This window comes from Sinocyclocheilus grahami, unplaced genomic scaffold (assembly GCF_001515645.1).
Source record: "Sinocyclocheilus grahami isolate Dianchi unplaced genomic scaffold, SAMN03320097.WGS_v1.1 scaffold3.1, whole genome shotgun sequence".
Taxonomy (NCBI): Eukaryota; Metazoa; Chordata; class Actinopteri; order Cypriniformes; family Cyprinidae; genus Sinocyclocheilus; species Sinocyclocheilus grahami.
The window spans coordinates 6,060,554-6,084,818 of NW_015505182.1; the positions used below are offsets into that span (position 1 = coordinate 6,060,554).

At 37.5% G+C, this 24,265-nt stretch overlaps 1 long non-coding RNA gene across 1 annotated transcript; it reads right to left on the minus strand.

The window, feature by feature from the left end:
* Window positions 1–3,191: 3,191 nt before the first annotated feature.
* LOC107582107 (uncharacterized) lies at window positions 3,192–23,877 on the minus strand. Its single transcript, XR_001608907.1, has 3 exons — window positions 23,841–23,877; window positions 7,180–7,185; window positions 3,192–3,260 (listed from the first exon to the last, which is right to left on the minus strand). It is a non-coding gene; the product is annotated as an uncharacterized lncRNA (long non-coding RNA).
* Between the last annotated feature and the right edge of the window lie 388 nt (window positions 23,878–24,265).

Genomic DNA, 24,265 nt, shown 5'->3' on the forward strand with positions numbered 1-24,265 from the left:
TGGCTGACTCTTAACTTTTATAAAGAATATCTCTTTGGATTTGAAACTTTAGTCTTTGCAACTTTACAGATCTTCTTTATGCACCAAGAGCTTGTAACACTCCAAAGAGAAAGGAAAAATTGAAATCGCATCATATGACCCCTTTAAAGCAGAACTTCACCCACAAATTGAGAATTTTGTCTTCCAAAAAGATATTTGCAACCATATCCAAGTAAATGTGGCTGTTGGGGACCCTTTAAATGTCCACTTCTAATGTATTTTGGGGGTAAAAGGGGGGATACGCATGCAAAACCCCTGCTATGTGGGGCTATTACACGGGGGCCCTTATGTCCCAGCAGACTATTATTCGTTTGTCTCTCTACCAAGCACCTGGGGTCCCTGAAAGTGAGAGGATCGTCCTACGAACCCAATATTTGCCCGCTTCCCCGCTATAGTTGCGGACTGGCGAATAGGCTAGTTTAATGCCTCACCTACCAGCCATCAGAATGTGCTACCAGCTTCAAAAAGAAAACAAAGTCAAATTCGTACCTGAGGTGTGGAATTCATGACGACGGAATGTCAGGAGGCCAGTTTAATGTCTCATCTGCAGGATCATCCTTTTCACAGACTAAATTCATGACAACAGAATGTCAGGAGGCCAGTTTAATGCCTCATCTGCAGGATGTTCCTTTGGACTGGCGAATAGGCTAGTTTAATGCCTCACCTACCAGCCATCAGAATGTGCTACCAGCTTCAAAAAGAAAACAAAGTCAAATTCGTACCTGAGGTGTGGAATTCATGACGACGGAATGTCAGGAGGCCAGTTTAATGCCTCATCTGCAGGATCATCCTTTTCACAGACTAAATTCATGACAACAGAATGTCAGGAGGCCAGTTTAATGCCTCATCTGCAGGATGTTCCTTTTCACAGTCTAAAGTCTGCGTCATTACACTAGGACTTTTGCACCCATTCCAGCCAGGGAATGATCACCCCCTGCTGGCTGGACTAAAACTAGCTGCAGCAGCAAGCTACATTTTCACAAACGGTCTCCAACCAGTGTACTGACCAGTCTCTGGCCTGCTTAGCTTTAGTGAGGATACAGACTCTGCCTACTGCTTGCCACAGCTGTGTTCGTAGCCTACGCCTTAATAAAGCTGCCTTAATTCATGATTAAGGTGGGGAATTAAAGGTGGGATAAGCTATTTTTCAAAAACGCTTTAGAAAACTGATTCGGGCCAAATAGCAAAACAAACTTGTAGCCATGTAACATTGGTTGTGCTTTGTTTCACAGAACTAATCATTGCCTGGGTTGCGTACGTATGTGTGGGGCGGAGCTATAAAAATAGGGGCGAGACCCTTTTGGGGTAGGAGTGTGTTTGTTTTGGTGATTTCAAATGTCAACATTGGCTACCAGAAGTCGCTTACCCCACCTTTAATGACAACGGAATATCTGAAAGATGCTCCTTTTTACAGTCTAAAGTTTGCATTCTTATACTAGGACTATTGCACCCATTCACGCCAGGGAATGATCACCCCCTGCTGGCTGGACTAAAACTAGCTGCGGCAGCAAGCTACATTTTCACAAATGGTCTCCAACCAGTGTACTGACCAGGCTCTGGCCTGCTTAGCTTTAGTGAGTATACAGACTCTGCATACTGGTGCCGGTCTAATGCTTTATCAGAAGGTTGCTTCATTTTCCATTCTGAAGTCCGATTCGTTATACTAAGACTTTTGCGCCCATACAAGTCAGGGAATGAGCACCCCCTGCTGGCTGGACTAAAACTAGCTGCAGCAGCAAGCTACATTTTCACAAATAGTCTCCCACCAGTGTACTGACCAGGCTCTGGCCTGCTTAGCTTTAGTGAGGAACCAAACTCTGCCTCATGCTTGCCACAGATGCATTCGAAGCCTGCGCCTTAATAAAGCTGCTCTAATAGAGGGGTAGCGCATTCTGACAAGCTCAATGCGGCCATCAGGATGCGCTACCAGCTTAAACAATGAGGTCAAATTCATGATTAAGGTGGGGAATTAATGACAACAAAATGTCAGGAGGCCATTTTAATGACACATCTGAACGACGCCCCTTTTTACAGGTGCCGGTCTAATGCTTTATCAGAAGGTTGCTTCGTTTTACATTCTGAAGTCCGATTTGTCATATTAAGACTTTTGCACCAATACAAGTCAGGGAATGAGCACCTCCTACTGGCCAGAATAAAACTAGCTCCAGTAGCAAGCTTGTTTTTCACAACTGCATACCAGCCATCAGAATGTGCTACCAGCTTCAAAAAGAAAACTAATTCAAATTCGTAACTGAGGTGGGGAAATCATGACAACAGAATGTCAGGAGGCCAGTTTAATGCCTCATCAGCAGTATTCACTCTTTAAAGTCCGCATTATTATGCTAGGATTTTTGCACCCATTCAAGCCAGGGAATGATCACCCCCTGCTGGCTGGACTAAAACTAGCTGCAGCAGCAAGTTACATTTTCACAAATGGTCTCACACCAGTGTACTGACCAGGCTCTGGCCTGCTTAGCGTTAGTGAGGAACCAGACTCTGCCTACTGCATGCCACAGCTGCGTTCGTAGCCTCCGCCTTAATAAAGCTGCTCTTTTAGAGGGGTAGCGCATCCTGACAAGCTCAATGCTGCCATCAGGATGCGCTACCAGCTTAAACAATGAAGTCAAATTCATGATTAAGTTGGGGAAAAAATGACAGCAGAATGTCAGGAGGCCAGTTTAATGCCTCATCTGAACTACGCTCCTTTTTACAGGTACCGGTCTAACGCTTTACGAGAAGGTTGCTTCGTTTTACATTCTGATGTCCAAGTCATTATCCTAAGACATTTGCACCCATACAAGTCAGGGAATGGGCACCCCCTGCTGGCCGGACTAAAACTAGCTCCAGCAGCAAGCTAGTTTTTCACAACGACCTACCAGCCATCAGAATGTGCTACCAGCTTCAAAAAGAAAACTAATTCAAATTCGTAACTGAGGTGGGGAAATCATGACAACAGAATGTCAGGAGGCCAGTTTAATGCCTCATCAGCAGTATTCATATTAAAGCACATACATCCATTAAAGCAAGTATCAGTGAATAAAACAATGGTAATGTGTGTGAATAGAGTATTAGCAATGTAAGCGAGATTAGCGGCAACCATGTTGGCGATGCTAACGGGCTATAAGCTAATAGAGAACTCGGGAAATCAAAATCTGGGCCTGCTTCTCCACCAGGTCACGGATCTGTTTCTCCAAGGCCTCCAGCTCGTGTCCTCACCTGCACTCAAAGGTAGACACACATCTTTATCTATTAAAGCACATACATCCATTAAAGCAAGTATCAGTGAATAAAACAATGGTAATGTGTGTGAATAGAGTATTAGCAATGTAAGCGAGATTAGCGGCAACCATGTTGGCGATGCTAACGGGCTATAAGCTAATAGAGAACTCGGGAAATCAAAATAAAACTAGTGATAACAAGGCACTCTGATTGTTTTTGTTGTAGAATATGATAAGGGATATATTCACATGTTATAGAAATGGAAATGATGGTGTATAAAATTGATTTTAAGATAAAAAATAGACTATAAATAATTAACTTGATGGAGCTCAAACTCAACACACTCAGTAGCAACAAACAGGAAGTGACGTCACAAGTCTCAGTAAGATGTGTGAGTATCTACCTTTAGCTTACTTGTAAATTATTTTGGTTAATTTTGTTTCTTGTTGCAGGAGCCAAGTCTACACAAGTTGGCCCTTGTGTGTGGTGGTGGGACTCTTTATGTGTGTGTGACTTTACTTTACGTTTGTGTGTTGTGTGACCAGTACACTGGGTGGGAAGATTTTTGTGATAGAGACGCCTTTTGCTCATTAACTAACTTACTTGTCATTGTTTCTTTGTCTTCTTCATGTTTGTTCTAGCCCTTGTCCCACTGTCCGTTAATTATTTTAAAATTAGTGCTTGATTGTTAAAATAAAGTTTTGTAATTTGCTATTCAAGTCTAAGGCCCTCCTTTTTCAAACCATGCTCCTGTGTGTCCTTTGTTGCTGATCAGTCACTAAGTATTAATATTTCCCTATTGACAGGATGGCCTAGTCAGTTGTTTCTCCTTTCCAACCATACCCCTCACTACAGATGCATGACATCCTGTGATATCATGATGATCTCTGATCATTCTGGGATTCTCATCCCTGATGGTGTGAATTGTGAACTGGAACAGAACTGCCCGAGTAGAGATGAAAGAACGCCATTGTAAGTGGCTGCCAAGTGCCAAGCAATGTCAAAATATCATTCAGAGATGACTTCAATGCTTTCTCCTGTCCTCCATCATACCTACAACAGATGCAGGCATGTGAATAAATGTTACAACAGATCTTACAAATCTCTGATTATTTGCCACCTGGATTTCCTGGAGACATATAGTGGCTAAGTGTCAAATAAGAATAGAGGCATGGCACGGGATTTTTAAAAGTGATTTAACTCCCAAGTACATTTCCTGACCTGCAGAACACCATGAGACCTGCACAGCAGAGCATGTGTCCGCCATAGTGTATCATGCACAAGACAGCAGTGGTATGTGAAAGGTCTTGAGCCTTTAGCTCAACTTCTATGACGTGAATGACCGCACAAAAGCCCGCCTTTTCTTCCTCGCTTCACTTTAATGTCAAAAGCACTGCTTTTCTCTCTTTTTTCAACATTCTGTCCTAGTTTGCTTCAGGTGTGTCTATCTGTCTCAGTTTTTTAGTCTCTTTCTAACTTGCTCCCTCTATTTTCTGCCCAGCTCATCTCTCTAGACACCGTGCTAATGAGCCCAGCTGTGTGTGAACATCAGCGAACCATTTATGAGCTTACGAGGGTTTTGCAGGAAAAGGTGTGTTTGGCTATAATTCAAATTATTCAAACCATCTCTCAAAAGCACTCAGCACTCATTCCCACCTTTCATCACATCCCCCACCCCCTCTATCACTTCATCCTGCTATTGCCAGCTGTCGATCATTGTTTTTTTTTGCTTCCTCTCTGATGGAGCTTCTACTCGGCATCGTCCTAATCTGTAAATCTCATCGGATATATTTGAAACTGTTGGTAGACTTTGAAAACCCCATTTACGAGAACTTCAAACCATCATGGGCAGATGAAAATCTAATATAAATGACAGAAGAAAAATGTATATTAAGACGGGAACCACTAATCATTTCATCAGCATGTTCCGGACTCCGTATGTTCAAAGAAAATGGTAGATATCTCTCTCCATCTTTCATTTGACGCCAAGTCTGAAAATCTCCATTTGGCTGGAGCAAATTAAATATTATTTTCTATACATTTGATAATTTCATTCAAAAATTAAAATCGTAAGGTCAAAGTAACTAAAATGGATTCTGAATAGATGCAAATTTTTTGTATCTCAGACTGAATAAGTTCCCATCCCTTAATATGACAGGTGTTTTCATTACGCTTGCTACCTTTCATTATGTTACGGCTGGAGATCGCATGGGGTAATGGAAATTTTGGGCGATATTCACAGTTGTCCTTGAAGACAACTTTCTTTTCAAGCTGTTTTCACCTGTTTGAAGAGCAAACAGGTGCTTCCTGACAAACAAAGGGAGAAGGATGTCTGTATAAAGACGAAGTTCACGTCTGTGCTGAAAGCTCAGACAGGCAGATGGGTAATTTGTGTCTTGCAAGAGCATAGATGTGAAGTTATTCTCTTTGATTCTCTCTCGCACTGGTCGGTGCATCAGTAGAAATGTGGTGAATCCATGCAACCTTAAGGAATAAACCATTACAGGAGATCAAATGTGGAACAAAATAAACAAATGTTTTACAGCTGCTGGTATACGTACATGCTTAATTTACAAAAGAGGGAAAAGGAAAGGCTCGAGTCAATAAAAAATAACTTTATCAGTATCTTTGAGATGGAATGTGAGTCATTCATAGACATAAAACATGTGAGATATCTCCAGTCTCCAGTGTGGAGGTCAGTCTGAATATCAAGGATGCACCTGTGTTTCTCTTTCCAGATCAGGGTTTGTGTGAAAGCTGATCCCCAGTCAGTTGTGGTCGACCACCACAGTATTGGCTTCTCGTCTGACATTTGTTCTCAGATCAGATTAGTGAGGAAAAGCGTCCTCCCTTAGGAACTAATGAGGTTTTTATCTCTGCGGTAAGGTATGTGAAGCTCTCTCCACTGTTAAAGGCACCGCTAACTTGTTATATGACCTATTGCTATCTAATACACATACCCACTTTCAGATATGAGAAGTAGTACCCTGAAAAGTGCTCTGTAAATGACACACTCGCATAAATGTCTCACTACGGTCTGATTAGGCTCAAAGATTCTCATTCATTTTCCTTGCTGTTGTAACCATGGTTATATTTTCTACAAGTGTTGATTGTTCTGTTTAACTCCCTGAATCAAACAAACTACTAGAACTATAGTACTAGATTATGTATGTCCATTTTCTTGAGGGTCACTCAAAAAAGAAATTTCTGTCATCCTTTACTCGTTCCAAACCTTTAACCTTCTTCCTTCTATAGAGTGGAAAAGAAAAAAAAAGAAAGAAAAAAAAATAAAATAAAATTTTTTTTTATATATACAGTGGGGCAAAAAAGTATTTAGTCAGCCACCAATTGTGCAAGTTCTCCCACTTAAAAAGATGAGAGAGGCCTGTAATTTTCATCATAGGTATACCTCAACTATGAGAGACAAAATGAGAAAAAAAATCCAGAAAATCACATTGTAGTATAAATATATATGAAAAACATGGTTCCCCCCTATAAAAGCATATAGTGATCAGAGAATGCAGCGTTTCAAAATGATACTGAATAATTATTTTTTTGTCTGTTTCTCACAAATTGTGCTTATGTGTTTCCCATGGAAGAAAGTAATGGCTCATACAGATTTGTAACAGTAAACAATGTACATATTTTGCAGCTGATCTACACCTGAATATTGCCAAAGAATTTCCTGCTATTAACATAAAAAAGGAACAACATGAAATTAAAAGCACATGTATTATTATCTGCTTTCAAATGTGAGAAGTTATTCAGTGTGAGATATGAACTATTTACCTTGTTTCAGGATCCATATCTCACTGTCAGAAAGCGTTAAAGGGTTAGTTCACCCAAAAATGAATAAATTACTCACCCTCAAGTCATCCTAGGTGTATATGACTTTCTTCTTTACTCGCATAAATGTCTCACTACGGTCTGATTAGGCTCAAAGATTCTCATTCATTTTCCTTGCTGTTGTAACCATGGTTATATTTTCTACAAGTGTTGATTGTTCTGTTTAACTCCCTGAATCAAACAAACTACTAGAACTATAGTACTAGATTATGTATGTCCATTTTCTTGAGGGTCACTCAAAAAAGAAATTTCTGTCATCCTTTACTCGTTCCAAACCTTTAACCTTCTTCCTTCTATAGAGTGGAAAAGAAAAAAAAAGAAAGAAAAAAAAATAAAATAAAATTTTTTTTTATATATACAGTGGGGCAAAAAAGTATTTAGTCAGCCACCAATTGTGCAAGTTCTCCCACTTAAAAAGATGAGAGAGGCCTGTAATTTTCAAACATCTCACACGGCTCCAGGGGTTGAACAAAGGCTTTCTGTAGCGAATCGATGAAGAAGAAAGTAATATACATTTAGGATGACTTGAGGGTGAGTAATATATGGGCTAATTTTAATTTTTGGGTGAACTAACCCTTTAAATGTGTCAAGTGATGTATGCATGTTTGATGTCTGTGCAATTCACAATGTCAACACACAATTAAAGTTATCGTCAACATTACATAAAAGTTTTCAAACAATGCTCCATTATAACCCTCTTTATTTCTCCAGTTCCCTATGTGCTCTATCATTTTTAGCATCTTTTGTTTCCCTCTTTTGTTGAAGTTTTGTGGTTGGTCTCACTGCATTTGTCATTGATACAGCAGTGTTTGATATTGATCAACAAAAGCTCAAAAGCCACAAAGAAACAGATGTATGGAAAGATTCCCAAAGCAGCCACACAAACACAACCATGAACACAGATCCTAATGTGTGTGTTCATGCCACTGCAACATGGTTTTTCTGCAATACTCCCATGGAAAGATTCCCAAAGCAGCCACACAAACACAACCATGAACTGTAGCTCTAAAGTATTCATGAAAGCACAGATCCTAATGTGTGTGTTCATGCCACTGCAACATGGTTTTTCTGCAATACTCCAAAAACTGCAACACAAATGCTTTAACCTGTTTAAATAATGGATAAAATTAAGCCTAGATGCATCACACTACTAAAACAGATCAATCATGCTGCCTCACTTCAGAGTGTTAAGTGCCTGGAGATGAAGGCAGTATCAATTACAGTTACATTTATTAGTATTGATGAACCAATAACAATACTTCTAACACATTTCTGACATGTTCATCACAACATTTTTGAGCAGATCATCTGAGCTGCAAAAATATCATGTGACTCTGGAGTTGTAGAAAAATAATTTAATGACAATGCTGTTTGACACTATAAGAACATGTCAGGTACTGGTAAACACCAGCTATTCTATTTTTATTTTTTATTTATTTATTTATTTGAAAGAACTTATTATTTTTTGAAGGGTGGCATTACATTGATAACATGAGAGTAAAGACATTTGTTTCTATTTCAAATAAATGCTGTACTTTGGAAGTGTCTATTCATCAAAGAATCCTGAAAAAACAGTATCACAGTTTACACTAAAATATTAAGCAGCACAACTGTTTTTAACATTGATAATAATAAGAAATGTTTTGCTACAGACATAAATTATATTTTAAAATATATTCAAATATAATTTTTTTTTTTTAAATTGTAATAATATTTCATAACATGTATGCATATATATATATATATGTTTTTATGGTATTTTTGATTAAATAAATGCAGTATAAGGGTCGTCTTTAAATAAACAAATAAAATCAAACTTGAAATCAAATCGATTATCAAACCTAATAGAAAAAGATGCTACTGTAAAAAGTCTAATAAGGTCATGCTAACCAGCCAAACCAATATGCATGAAATTCCTAATTTTCATAAAATATATTTCTGTCATGAAAACTCTCGGAGGGTTTGACATGGTAATGTACATGACAATGTTAATGTGTTTGGTCTTGCCGGAATAGATCTGCTACGCTGCTGAGTACTGAGACTTGCTACTGCCAATACATCCACAACTTTTTGGTAATGAAAGTACAAATGTATAACAGGACTGATAGCACTTTTTGGTAAAGAAAGTGTTTCACTTTATATTAAGTAAACAATTCCTATGGATTTACTATGTCATTACTCTGATTTTACACAGCAGCGCCCAGTAAGTTAGGCTTTACATATAAATAGTGGTTGGTGTCCAGAATGTTACACTTTATATTAAGTGGACAGTTCCTGAGGAGTTACCATGTAAGTCCACTGGTATTACAGTGGTGCACCAACTCCACCAACTTGAGATCCAACTCCTCCCACTTTACATATCCCTAAACTTACCCATTTCCACTCCCTGGATCCCATTTCCACCCCTAAACCTATCCATCTCCACCCCCTGGATCAAATTGCTCCAATCAATCTTATACATATTGTTGTTACAAAATGTAGTTATATATGTCCTGTTACACATTTGTACTTGCACAAACCATTCGGAGGGTTGTTACATGTGTGTAGTTACAGAAATATTACAGCTCTAGATACTATGTACCAATATGTACTTACACAGTGGTTACATACTACGTACACATCTAGTTACTATGTAAGTACACAGGTATTAGGGCCACTTAATATAAAGTGGGACCTAATAAATAGTACTGTTGCACATAACATATATGAAATAAGCCCCATATAGCATACATCAATCACCCCGTAGCAGATCTATGAAAGTGGAGCTGGGGAAGTTTGAGGGTTTCTGAAGCGTGCTGCAATTGCTACAGCAAGCACTTGCCAAGTATTTGAATGTTGAGCAGCAAGCTCATTGTCTGCTGATACAAAAAGAACCAATCAGCTGAGCAATGTGATAATGATGCATATAAATTGATTGTCTATATCAATAGATTGTCTGCATATAAATACTTGGGTGTCTAGTGGACGCTGCTTTATAATGGAGTGCACATATAGAGTATGTTTGTTGTACAGTACAACAGCGTATTTATTTCCTCAGGAGACAGGTCTTTTGGAGCAAACAAACAGATTTTGCTCATGTTTTTTTCAATCTGTAATACAGAGTGTTGTACAATATGGAATATGTACATGGTATAGCTGTCTCTCTGTTCAACTCAAAGCTCGACTGGCGAGATTGATATTAACTGTTCTAAGATTGTGGGTCAAATGCTTGAGCCAAGTTTTCATGAGTTGTACAAGAACATTGTTTTGTCCCTGACAGGTAAAATTATGTCTGATTCTTCCCATACTCTGTCTGAGGATATCAACTTTTGCCACCAAATAGAAGACTGAGAGTACCATATGCCACAATGAACAGATTACGGAAATCTTTTGTTCATCAGTCATTAAAATTAATTAATCAGAATAATCAGAATAGGGGGTCTAAGTAGGCAGCAAGATTCGGAGGAATGGAAGGTACTTAAGTATTTGCACTGCAGATAGATGTGTACTAATGTGTACTTTTGTGTGTGTGTGTATTGCATTGTATTGTGTAATGTGTATTGCTGTGGATTAATGTTAGACAGTAAATGCTATGGGATGCAAGACCATTTTTGGAAGAAATTCCAACAATAAAGTGAAATTGACAAATTTAATTGAATGATGTCATTATGTCAGACTGAATTTGATCTATTGGACTGAGCCATCTAGAGTTTCATGCCAGAACTTTGGATGTAGAAATTTATTGGATTGTTGTTTGCCTGTACTTATTAAAACGTGCTTATTTGATGCTCTAATGAATTTCTAAAACTATTCTGTCTAATTAATCTCAAGATCAAAGCCATTAAGTTTTGGTACTGACATAAAGAGTTTGATGTTCTGTACTAAGTTATGATTGCTGTAGAACTGCATCACTGGAAAGGGAAAGAACAGGACTGATTCTCATGGTTAAAGAGAACATAAACTCTCTTGTTCTGCTTTGGTTCTCTAAATCAGGGCCAACGCCTTCGGGGGATAGAGGGCAGCATGTATATAAAGTATATAAAGTTTTATCTCTTATCTGTCTCTCAAAAACTCCAAACTGCCTGGCAGAAATCCAATTAGCACTCTTAAGGCATAAGAGGCAGAAGGGGCTGACCTAATCACAGTGGAGATGCTGTCTAACAGATGGCATTATGGGATGTAGGGAGAACTGGGGGGATTTGTCAGTGTGCTGCTTGTTTTGCTCCTGGCTGATTCCAAAGGTGTTACTTTCAGGAAGCTGATGTACTGTGAGTGGTGGAAAGGAAGGGAGGAGGAGGAGATAAAGAGAAGAACTATTCATGCTGAAGTATAAAGCATAAAACCCCAGGAATCTACTGGATTGAATCTTGGGTATTAATGAGTATGAACTTATGAGTTATGTTCAACTGGTGTATCGCACAATGAAACAATGGTTTAAAATTTAAGCACTGGGTTTAGATGTTCTGGGTTGTTTCACCCTGTTTTAAAGATCAACCTAGGCCTCATTTACACTGTAAAGCCTAATTCTTAGATTTAATATTTTATATGTATATTAAAGCTTTAGGGTGATTTCACATATAGTGCAATTTAAAGTCTGCATTACACATCTATTGTTCCCTTCTGTGATGTATATTCAAGTGAAGTGCCTTCTCGAACGAAAAAAAAAAGTAGAGCAGGGCTGTATGTGTCCTTTTACCGCCGTGAACGGAAGAAAGAAGTGCAACGGGTCATACAGATATGGAATTGTAAATGATGAGTAATTGATGCGAGTTTTGAACTATAAAATATGTTTGGTATCTATGAGTTCTACTTTTAATTTCCTGAATATTCATTCATTCCATTTAATTTTCTGAATATGCATATACTAAAAGTCTTCAAAGGACCCCTAAATTTACAACCCCAATTCCAGAAAAGCTGGGACGTTTTGTGAAATGCGATATAATCAAGAATATATGATTTGTTCATTCTCTTTCACATTTATTTAATTGACTAAAGTACAAAGAAAGAAATGTTTAATGTTTTCACTGGCCAACTCAATTTTATTTTGTGAATATAAACAAATTTTGATTTTGATGGCTACAACACACTCCAAAAAAGTTGGGACAGAGGCACACTGTGTGAATTCACCTTTCCCTTTTAATTACACATTTGAATCATCTGGGAATTATGAATGCTAATTTTTTAAGTTTTGCAAGCTAAATTTTTGCCCAGTCTCGCTTGATGCAAGACTTCAGCTGCTCAACAGTCCATAGTCATTGTTGTCTGATTCTCCTTTTCATGATGAGTCATATATTTTCATTAGAAGACAGATCTGCTCACATCCAGTCACATCCACATGTGTCTACGGAACCACGCTGTTGTAGCACATGCAGAATGAGACCTGGTTTCGCATCTATCGCTGTTGAAAGTCTGGAAGGTCCCTTTGGTCTTTGGGACTGAGAACTCAGCGTCCTTTTTACCCAGAAACAGGTTGAAATGTGGACTCATCTGACCACAGCACACAACTTCACTGTCTTTTTGACTATCTGAGATGAGCTCTGGCCCAGAGAACCCCGCAGCATCACTGCATAGAATTAATGTATAAGCTTTCTCCTAGAGTAAAAGAGATTCAAGTTACATTTATTGATGCAGCGGCAGACTGTGTTAAGTGACAGTGGTTTTCCGAAGTAATCCTGAGCCCATATGGTTATATTTAACATCGCAGCATGACGGTTTCTTATGCAATGCCATCTGAAGGCTCAAAGGTCATGCACATTCAACTGAGGTTTCCTGCCTTGCCCTACACAGACTGAGATTTCTCTGGATTCCCTGAATCTTTTCACAATATTTCACATGAGACACTTATCTCATGAAATTTGGCACAAAGTGATGAGCCATGATCCAGCTTTGCTTGCAAAGACCGAGATGCTCCTTCTATACCCAAACATGATACCCTCACCTATAACCCATTCACTGTGAGTTGTTTCAGTTTAATTTGGATATTCTATATCCTTTTCACTTTTATTTTGCCTCTGTCACAACTTTTTTGGAGTGTGTTGCAGCCAACAAAATCAAAATGTGTTTTTATTTACAAAATACAGTACATTTAAGTTGGTCAGTGAAAACTTTGGCAATCTTTTCTTTGTACTTTTGTCAATTAAATAAAAGTTATAGAGAATAAACAAATCACATATTCTCGATTTTAATACATTTTACAAAACGTTCCAACTTTTCTGGAACTGGGGTTGTACTTATTTGGTTAGTGATGTAGAAATAATGCAGAATCTTAAATATTTCCGTACATTTTGTCTTCTCATTTTTTCCCCCCAAAAATTTCAACATAGATACACCTATGTATTTTATTGATACATTTAAATGTTTACTTTCATGTTTACATTAAGATTTTTAATCTCAAGTTTTCAGTGTGAACAGTGTCGGACTTCATTAATGGATAAAATTCAACTAATGTGTGGTCTTTTGACTGGCTGTTTTACAGTGTCTTTGAATATGGCTCCTCCTGAACTATGCATTTGAACTTCACTGTCTTTTTGACTATCTGAGATGAGCTCTGGCCCAGAGAACCCCGCAGCATCACTGCATAGAATTAATGTATAAGCTTTCTCCTAGAGTAAAAGAGATTCAAGTTACATTTATTGATGCAGCGGCAGACTGTGTTAAGTGACAGTGGTTTTCCGAAGTAATCCTGAGCCCATATGGTTATATTTAACATCGCAGCATGACGGTTTCTTATGCAATGCCATCTGAAGGCTCAAAGGTCATGCACATTCAACTGAGGTTTCCTGCCTTGCCCTACACAGACTGAGATTTCTCTGGATTCCCTGAATCTTTTCACAATATTTCACATGAGACACTTATCTCATGAAATTTGGCACAAAGTGATGAGCCATGATCCAGCTTTGCTTGCAAAGACCGAGATGCTCCTTCTATACCCAAACATGATACCCTCACCTATAACCCATTCACTGTGAGTTGTTTCAGTTTAATTTGGATATTCTATATCCTTTTCACTTTTATTTTGCCTCTGTCACAACTTTTTTGGAGTGTGTTGCAGCCAACAAAATCAAAATGTGTTTTTATTTACAAAATACATTTAAGTTGGTCAGTGAAAACTTTGGCAATCTTTTCTTTGAACTTTTGTCAATTAAATAAAAGTTAAAGAGAATTAACAAATGACAGATTCTCGAATTTATTACATTTTACAAAACATCCCAATTTTTCTGGAATTGGGGTTGTCCAAAACAGCGCCCATGGGCATGGAAATTTCTACTGGGGATTTACCAACATCAGCGAATTAGCGTAGTCATACATAAAGAATAAAGAAAAAATAAACGGAATATAGAATTGCAAGAAGTTTTGATAGACCTGGCATTGCGTGACTCCTAGTTGAGGGTTCCAAGTCGTTTTTTATTTCCTGAAGCAACTTAAAATATAACATGGCTTGCCAAAGGATATGTTCGGATAATGTGTTTTTCTGGCACCAAATAAATTAATACGTGTGGAAAAAATCCGCTCCCTTCTACCACCCGCTCTCCGTTCTCTGTGCCTCTTCCTAGCAACAATAATTGCAGCCATTTCAAATGCAAAACAGTTTAAGACATGCTTTTTTGGGACATTAAATAATGGCACAAATACCAATAAATTGATGAGCGCAAACGTTAGTAAATCTCGTTGCGTGATTCATTTGAATACTCTCCTCCCATAAATTTTGCGTCTGAAAGGGAAACTCCTACAAATGCATATTCAATAAGGTCAGCGGCAAAAATAAAAGTGTACACGCCTTTTCAGCCCTAGCATTCACTGTGTGTCTTTAGTAAAACATTACAATTTTAACGCCAAAAGACGGTTTGCGCTGGCAAAAGCTTATAGTAAAACTGGCCCTTAGCCTTATTAATTCAAATATTAATCTAATTATTTTTACAAAGACGCGTTTGAACTAAGAGACTAGAGTTTCTTCGACACCGATAGCCTCGTGGGCAGCACATCGATGTACAGCACTGTCGCGCTTTGGGCATCCCAAGTTCGATTCCTGGCTCGTGGACTTTTCCCAATCCTGTCCCTTATCTCTCTCTCCCACTCCGTCTCTTGTCCTCTCTACACTGTCCTATCAAATTAAAGGTAAAAATAAATCTTAAAAAAGAACTAATGTTTCCTTCAGCCTGAGGATCTGCTGCATATCAAATATTTCCATAACTTTGTGTTTTTATTCTTTTCTCCTTCAGCTTTAACCCTCGTCCTATATACCAAACTGTATGTTAGAATAGTTTAAGTGTTTTGTGTAGTTAATAGTCTTCTTTGTATATATTCGATAGATAGATAGATAGATAGATAGATAGATAGATAGATAGATAGATAAATAGATAGAGTAAATCTCGTTGCGTGATTCATTTGAATACTCTCCTCCCATAAATTTTGCGTCTGAAAGGGAAACTCCTACAAATGCATATTCAATAAGGTCAGCGGCAAAAATAAAAGTGTACACGCCTTTTCAGCCCTAGCATTCACTGTGTGTCTTTAGTAAAACATTACAATTTTAACGCCAAAAGACGGTTTGCGCTGGCAAAAGCTTATAGTAAAACTGGCCCTTAGCCTTATTAATTCAAATATTAATCTAATTATTTTTACAAAGACGCGTTTGAACTAAGAGACTAAAGTTTCTTCGACACCGATAGCCTCGTGGGCAGCACATCGATATACAGCACTGTCGCGCTTTGGGCATCCCAAGTTCGATTCCTGGCTCGTGGACTTTTCCCAATCCTGTCCCTTATCTCTCTCTCCCACTCCGTCTCTTGTCCTCTCTACACTGTCCTATCAAATTAAAGGTAAAAATAAATCTTAAAAAAGAACTAATGTTTCCTTCAGCCTGAGGATCTGCTGCATATCAAATATTTCCATAACTTTGTGTTTTTATTCTTTTCTCCTTCAGCTTTAACCCTCGTCCTATATACCAAACTGTATGTTAGAATAGTTTAAGTGTTTTGTGTAGTTAATAGTCTTCTTTGTATATATTCGATAGATAGATAGATAGATAGATAGATAGATAGATAGATAGATAGATAAATAGATAGTCCTCATGTCCTTCCTGCTTCTTAGAAACATTCTAGGAGGTCAATGAAACATCATAGTACAACAGTAGGCAGTGAGTTGTTTCTCCTTTTAAAGATAAACACAAAAACGAGTAGTCACATAACAATGACAAAAACATTCATGAATAAGAGAAGAATCAGATATGAGTGTTTGGACATAGCAGGTCAAATGCCAAGATACAGTATCAGATACATATCAGATTTAGAACCATGTCTGAAAACGGTCCAAATCGGATGCAAAAAAAATACAATTTCATATGTAACAATATCCATGCAAGATATTGGTAAAGGGGGAAAAATCGTAATTGATTTACCATGTAAAATTGGTGATCAATACACTAAAAATAAATAAATAAAGGAAGAAAGAAAGAAAGAAAGAAAGAAAGAAAGAAAGAAAGAAAGAAAGAAAGAAAGAAAGAAAGAAAGAAAGAAAGAAAGAAAGAAAGAAAGAAAGAAAGAAAGAAAGAAAGAAAGAAAGAAAGAAAGAAAGAAAGAAAGAAAGAAAGAAAGAAAGAAAGAAAGAAAGAAAGAAAGAAAGAAAGAAAGAAAGAAATTCAGTATTCCACTTTTTTAGGTTGTGTACTACTTGTGTACTACTTGGTGCATGATTAAAAATATTGTTTTATGATAAATCGCTTCGCGATATTCCTTTCCTTATTTCTAAATAACTACAAGCTGCTGCAAAATCAATGTAAATGTTTAAGCTAGTTAGTGTTGGTCTAGATCATCAGTAATCATAACAATGCTGTTGACCAAATGTCAACCATTTTGTGGGAAAGTTTACCAGTTAAGCTAGTTAAAAACCTTTGAAGTGGCACCTACTACTTGCATCATTCAAAACTCATATCCAAGTCTTTTCAACAGAGCAGTGTTCACTCTCGATCATCTGCCACATTAGCATCTGTGTATATATCTGCCATTTTCATTGCCTGACTCCATTAGCGATGGCTGTATATCTTTAACTCCATATTGACTTTCTTTCATCTTCTGGTGGAAACTCTATAGCTGTAGATTACAGACTGACCCTACGGCTCCCTGCTCAAGAAGAGAGAGAGAAACTCATGCCAGTTGAAGGTATAAGACACACACATAGAAAGGCCTTTGACAGGACGAGAAAATGCTGTCATGTTTCTTATAGTATGAAAGTATCTAAAGCATTCAGCCAAGCACATGTTCCCTCACCCACTCAATGCCGCCTCTTTCTCTCACACACACACACACACAATTATACACGTGTGTATGATCTCCCAAGAATGAGTAAGTCTGTGCTCTCTGGAGATGAGCGGTTTATCGGCTTATCGCTGCTAACTGACGTAGCTTTCTTTCCTTCTTTCTATCTCCTTACATTCCAGCACATTCAAACTGACTTATTGTCCTTCCTTTCAAAGACAAGCCTCCTCTAAACACCTGTTTCACAGCGAGCATTGCAGGTGAGCTAAATCCACGTCTTCACCGTCATTAAGAAAACACAAACCCTGAAGAGACCAACAGGAGGGAGGATTTACACCATAGGATCATTTTCTGTGTCTGAATGCAAAATCGTGATGTGTATGGGAGGTTTTACCGTCTAATTTGGCTCTACCTGGGCTCCATGTCCAGACACCCGATACCACACACAGTTCAGCCGGGCAGGTAGAAGAGGAAGTGGAACGGATCAATACACTTGTTAAAGATTGCAGATAATGAAAATATGGAAAAAATATTCTCGGCCATCAATTTTTGATGAGAAGAAAGCCCATGGATGCAAAAAGACCCAAAAGACGCGACTGTAGAAATAGTATACTGGATAAATAATTGAATGAGTATCCTCATTGATTTGTCAGTCTTATTTATTTTTCATCGTCTTCAACTCTTTCTTTAAAGGCTAAAATCTAAAACAATGGATCTGAAGGTCATAGCTGTGCATCATGCATTTGCATTCGGTTATGTTTTATCTTTGTAAAGCAAGCTGTCAACAGCATTAAAGGGATAGCTCACACTAAAATGAAAATTCTATCACAGTTTACTAACCTTTATGCGGATTCTCAAATGAAGATGATGCATTGAAAAATTAATCAGTGTTTTTAATCCTTACAATGAAAGTCAGTGGGGTTCAGAGCAACACTGAAACTGAAATTATTAAATGGATTCCACCTTACTGTGACAATAAAACCCTCCTTACCCTAACCCTACCCGATACTTTATTTTCAACTTTTTTATTTTTTCCTTCATTTTTATTGAAAATAAATGTCTTACCGATGTGATATGAGATTTGAAAATGGAGAAAAAAAGTTTGGCCAAAGGTAAATTCGAACTCAGGTTGACTGCGTCAAGAAGCATGTGCTTTACCATTGATTTCACCAGAATTAATGTGCGACAAGTGTCTTTTGTAGTGTTGACTAGTCCAATCACATGTTGGTGGGTGGAGTTAATGTAAATAGCCTATGCCAACAAGGCGGCCTATTTGCACAGTGTAAATAGACACTTGTTTTTTTTTCTTTTTTCTTAGTTTGAATAACTAATCTGAATATAATTTTTTCCCCATTAAGATCTATTGTGGTATGGAAAGGTTCCGTGAATGAAAAAAAGGTTCTTCATGGAACCATAGATGCCAACAAAGAACCTTTATTTTTAATAAAGTAGGTTTGGAGCAACATGAGGGTGAGTCAATGAAGACAGAATTTTCATTTTTGGGTGAGCTATCCCTTTAAAACTGTTGAGATGAGGAATAAAAAATGCCCATTGATCTTGCATGTCATATTTCAGTGCTTTCCTTTCCAATTATAAGTGCATTTCTAAGCTAGCAAGCATCCTGTATTGTCTAGTTACGCCTGAGACATTTTGCAGAGGTTTAATGGTTTGTGCAAGACTGACTAATTTACTTGAGTCTAGTTCTACAGATGCTTGAATAAGATACAAACAAACTACTTCAGAAATCAGATCTCATCATTGTACTATAAATGTTTGCTTTTAGATCTCCATGGGAACAGCATAGGAAATATGTCATTAGAATGCACCTGTTTCAAAGGCTTTCATTAGCTCAAGCTTAGTTTCAAACGCTAAGGGGGTTTAATAATATGTAGACCAGATGATGCTCTGCACGAAGGCGCGAAGGAGACACGTTGAGACTTGCATGGAGGCGTTGAAAATGTCTGCTGCTCCGTCAAGATAACCTTTACATCAAGTAACAGCTGAAACTCCCAGAGAGAGAGAGAGAGAATTTAGTATACTACATAATTTAAATATATGCAGAAACATCCTACACATTGCAAGGGGGGAATAAATATATAATGTGGAATAAAGTAGATAGCCACTAATAACTAATTAATATCATAAAGACTGTACTTAGTTCCCGATTTAAAGCTAGACTTCATCACAGCATCCCCCCACTTCATAACAGCATCCCTCCAAGTACGATATATGCTCTTAATCAATTACAAACTTCCTCAAGCTGACTGAAGGTGAAAATAATCAAGCTGAGTTTTGAAAAGCTTCTATAAAACGAAGTCTACAATACCCAGGGAAAGCTATTCTTCAATGAAAGTTCATGATCTTAAATGTGCCATCTTTTCCTCATCATGAGCTGTCATGTGACTCTCTCTGGAGCAGAGGAACATTTACATCACGGCATCGCTGACACTACAAGAGCATTCAAAGTCCCAAATCTTTCACTAGCCGCTATCCTGAGCTGTGAGGTCAAAGACAGCAGAAAAATGTCAATAATGTCAGTTTCACCCAAGGAAACAACTTCATCTTAAATTATTTATAAGATCTTGTCAGAATATTACAAAAACACATTAACTTGCACCATTGAGCATTGCCACAAAAAGCACAATTTTGCAGAGTGCAAGTTACAGATGTTCAAAATCAGGCTGTGGTAAAACATCTGCTATAATATAATGGAACTTTTGAAAAGCTATCAATTCACAAAAATCCTATTTAGAACTATATAGTATAGTTTCAACATCTACTAGAAGGCACTCAACTGTATTAGGTTAATCAGACAAACCTTGACCTTTTTCTTTTAAAGCAGCCAGCAATATATCAAGATCATTGTTTAAGATACAGTGTGTAACAATCTATCGCTTGCCATCACACACTATCAGTAATAAATGTGTGTTTATATGAGTATATATAGATATTATATTTTCTGCCCTACTTTCATCACCCCACCATATCTAAAAATATATTTTTGCACTTTATTCAATATACTATACTTTCTCCTTAACTTCTAACTGTGTTATGCATGTACTTAAATGCTGTAGCAATATTGCAGTTCTTTACACTTATTGTGTGTCTCAGTGTTTTAAAAGGTCTGGTTGGAGTAAACGATTAGCTAACACTAAAACATCACAATTCCACTTAAAATTGGTTGATTCATTCAATTAATTAAACTCCAACCTTGACAGTAAAGTGTTTATTTCTACATTACAATAAATACTGAAATACAATGCATATAAGTTGTATAAGCTAGAGTTCAGAAGTTTTTATTTAAAAGAGCTGTTTTCTATGTTAATATTTTAAAATTTAAGTTACTCCTGTGATTGCAAAGATGAGTTTTCAGCATCATTACTCCAGTATTTAGTGTCACATGATCCATCAGAAATCATTCTAGTATGCTGATTCGGTGCTTAAGAAACATTTCTTATCAATGCTGAACATTGTGCTGCTTAATATTTCTCTAATATTTATATATTTTCAGGATTCTTTTAAAGTTCAAAATACCAGCATTTATTTGAAATAGTCAAATAATAGTAATAGTACACATGAATAAGATGATAGATCAGAGATTGTGTAAATCATCACTTGCCTTATCACATCAAGCCTTTTGAAAATTAACCGGAGAGGTGGAGGAAATACTGAAATACAATGCATATAAGTTGTATAAGCTAGAGTTCAGAAGTTTTTATTTAAAAGAGCTGTTTTCTATGTTAATATTTTAAAATTTAAATTACTCCTGTGATTGCAAAGATGAGTTTTCAGCATCATTACTCCAGTATTTAGTGTCACATGATCCATCAGAAATCATTCTAGTATGCTGATTCGGTGCTTAAGAAACATTTCTTATCAATGCTGAACATTGTGCTGCTTAATATTTCTCTAATATTTATATATTTTCAGGATTCTTTTAAAGTTCAAAATACCAGCATTTATTTGAAATAGTCAAATAATAGTAATAGTACACATGAATAAGATGATAGATCAGAGATTGTGTAAATCATCACTTGCCTTATCACATCAAGCCTTTTGAAAATTAACCGGAGAGGTGGAGGGTGGCAGAGTTCTTGCTTTTCCCCATCAGTGGAAACGATTCCCATGTCCGCCATTGAGTGAAGGGCAGTGGAGATGAGAAGGCAGATTATGCTAAAAAATAAAGGAGAGGAGAGATTGTTTGCAGCTTAAAGGGTATGCTTCATTTCTCTTCATTTACTCTGAATTACCCAGGAGTCCCTTGGGAGGCTTGTCTTGCCCGGTGCCCTTCAGTTCATTCTGCAGAGCCTTGAGAAGTTCACACTTATTTTACCTTATAGGAAACTGAAGACCCGTTGCAGGTAGAGGTTATGCAAAGTTAAATGAATTCTGTCTCCACACCAGCTGTTAACCTGTGGTAGATAATGATCGTGAGGTTGAATATGGTGGTTCAAATACACGATAGCAATCATTGTAAACACCACAATTTTGCTGCATGAAATTACTCATACATTTTGATAATACTCACACAGTTTCATAACCAGAGATATAATTGCACTTCGTTAGCTAACTTATTCTCAAGTATTGTTCCACCCAGTTCTAATATTTATCTAACATGTATAACGTCCTCATGGCTTATTTACAGAATGCGTAATTCTTTTTGTTCCTCCATTCAAGTCAGAAGTGCTGCCATCAACTGTGTGACATCTTAAATGCATCTCTTTGATCTGATGTGCCTTTGATCTCCTCTCTGCTTTCTTCTTTGAATTGTAGGATATTCACTTTTGATTAGACGCAATACACAAGTTTTATCAAGAGTGCATATGGATTGAAAGGTCAGACAGTAGCATATTTATAGACTCAATCATTGTAATTCAATGCTTATTTATTCATACACTCTTCTAAAGATACTGCCAAAGGCAAAACCAAACTTCTTCATTAGCAGATCCTACTGTGTTCTTCATCTGTACATATAATCTTGAATCTTCAGTTTACGCTCAAAAATCAGTACTGATGTTGTCAGACTATGAGCAGTTCATGTATGCAATATGTGTCAGATGGTTAGTGAAAACGAGTAGTCTGTGGGTGTAATTATATCCAACTGGTGAAAAGTGGATAAAAAGCAATGTAAACAAAAGATAGACATATAATAAAGACATGAAACGGGCCTTTCATGTGTCATCAGATTTTATCTACTTCATTTCCTCACTTCTGTTTCTGCAATATTGATGTGACTTGAACTCCAGCATGGAGTGGATGTCTCATGGCATTTCTCCCACACAGCCAAATCGCCCTCTACTCAAGCTCCACAGTGGGAGTTCAGTAGGTCAGACCTGTTTTAATGAGACACGCAGACAGCATACGTGAGAAAAAGAAAGACAGAGACAGTGTATTAGAAAGTCGTGTTCACATCCTTGCCGCTATTTACTCTGGAAAGGATCAAACAAACATGTCCTTCAGATATTTACTCGGTCTGAAGCTCATGTTTTCTCATAACACACACACACACACACAGAGAGTACTCCCTTGGCGTACCAATATGTCATGGTGATTTCAATTCACTCTCTGACATGAAGGAACTCTCAATATCACCAAAAAGATCTGTTAGCACCTGCTCAACACTAGCCAAACAAAGTAGACCATCATGATCTGAACCATAAAAAAGACTTGTATTATAGATATATGAACTTTGGATTACAAGTCAAACGTTTATAATTGCATGTTTTATTGTTTTTGGGGAAAAAGATCTTATGCTCACCAAGGTTGCATTTATTTGATCAAAAATACAGGACATTTTTTGAGATATTAGTACAATTCAAAAAATTGCTTTCTATTGTAATATATTTTACACATTTATTATTGTGACGGCATATAGATGATTTAAACCAGTTCATTTAGGATGAGTTCGATACAATTCTGACAAATAGGTTTTATGATTGATTGCCCTTTAAATATCAGGAGACAATAATATGTAACAGTCATTAATAATTGTCACAAGGGTCTTTGCCACTATGAAAATGTTTTGACTTGCCTGACATCCTTGTGGATGTGATCCAGCTTCGGTTAAACAAACTGATCTCAGCAAACAGAAGGAAAATCCACCAATAAATGAGAATGATTTTCTTAGACACAAGCCATAAATAATATAAATCGCATAGACAGTTGTATTAATCATAGCCTAACTGAATTTTAATGTTTTTTGTTTAAAAAAAATGCAGCCATGCACAAGATAAGGCTCAAGGCCACAACATAAGATCACTGTTATCTTAACTAAATGTTGTCGTGGATTCAAAATACCACAACGTATCACTCACGTTCAGTAAAACTAACTGAAATCTAAATTGAATTCTAAATTGAAATCTGCAGGACTGTAGCTCTCCAGGAGCAGGGTTGGAGGACCCTGTACTACAGCATGTCATACAGGTATTGATATTTTATCAATTATGCAGTTTTGGACATCCTAGTACTGTCAGGGAGTCTCTGTCACCAGTCACCAGTCACAACGCTCACCTGATCACAATCACCTTGCTACTGATCGCCCGCACCTGCAGCCAGCAATCAGCACACCTTCAAGAACATGCTCCTCACAGTCACTCATCGTCCGATCTACCGTTCATTACCTTTAACTGTTTCCAGACCTTAATTACCTGTATACTCACTGTGTGTTATTTACCTCCAGAGTTTCCCGTGTTGCTACGATCCCGATCTCCTTCGTTCCCGGATACCTGCAACAAAGACAAAGAGGCTTGCTTTCAGCTAAGTATGCAAGAACTGTCATACTGCCATTGACTCACCTGCCTTCTGCTCACCTTGCTCTTCAGTCATTGTCAATAAACCCACCTGCTTAGAACACTTACCTCATGTCTCTGCCTGTGTACTGTGACAGAAGATCGGACCATAACATGATTGCTGCTGAGGAGCGGCTGTGG